A 963-nucleotide genomic window follows, 5' to 3' on the forward strand; every position below is an offset into this window, starting at 1 on the left:
ATTGCTCGCGCCTTTGGCGCTCGACTCGCGATTCTGCGCTCGGTCCCTTCGGCTCTAGCCAGAACCAGTTTTCCCTTCAATTTCCGGAAGTTTGGGGAGAGTTACAGAATTTTTAAAAATGAATCCGTCAACCTTGACAGGCAAATTAACAAAAATCTTGAGTAAAATATGAAAACATCAGAAGGACCGACGAACACTCTCAACACCAATGATTTGCCTCTCAAAATGCGGAAAATTGCGTTTTTGAAGGCTTAAAAATCCTAAATTTCCCGGGGGAGCATTCCCCCGGACCCCCCTAGATTACGAGCGCCCTCTCACAATCCATCGGTAAAACTTGGCTGAAAAAAAATGCAAGCTGGCCGACGTCGACTCGGACACCCCGGTATTTGTGGACGCACTCGGGGACCAGGGCAGGTGGGAAACACAGCTAGGGAACACATTACATGTAAGGTATACGTAATTTTGTCAGTGATCACCTTTTCTCACAAAGCGAGATACCAAATCCAGTGCAGCTCGAAAAAAAGCCTGTCAATTTACCGTTAAGCGTTGCCGACCGTCCTGAATTTACCGTTAAGCGTTATCGGCCCTGCTGAATTTACCGTTAACCGTTGCCAGGACCCCCCCATGCAGACCCTCTTCTTATGAGTGAGATCTCCTCTATGGTAAAGGTCAATCTAGTCGACATAATCTAATGTCACCTTACCCAAGAACTGAAGGTGACATCTCCAGCACATGGAATACAGTTCTGCGTCACATGGTTGCTTTGAGATGCAAGCTTTCTAATCATACTTTAGTGATTCCTATCTCACCATAATTAACATCCCTCTGTATTCTTGTGCCTTTACAACAAGACTATTGCTTCAGTACATGACTCTGATAACTCATTGCGCTGAAGGTATAATCTAATTTCCAGCCTGTCAGTCAATCGACATGCTTGAATACACCAGCTCTACCTTTTAGACT

The 963-nt window shown here is 45.3% G+C and overlaps 1 protein-coding gene across 1 annotated transcript in view; it reads right to left on the reverse strand.

Moving 5' to 3' along the window:
* LOC109463013 (sodium/potassium/calcium exchanger 2-like) overlaps positions 1–963 on the reverse strand; it is a 15,452-nt gene that overhangs the window by 6,762 nt on the left and 7,727 nt on the right.

This window comes from Branchiostoma belcheri, unplaced genomic scaffold, assembly GCF_001625305.1.
Source record: "Branchiostoma belcheri isolate BF01 breed outbred unplaced genomic scaffold, Haploidv18h27 scaffold121, whole genome shotgun sequence".
NCBI classification, from domain to species: Eukaryota; Metazoa; Chordata; class Leptocardii; order Amphioxiformes; family Branchiostomatidae; genus Branchiostoma; species Branchiostoma belcheri.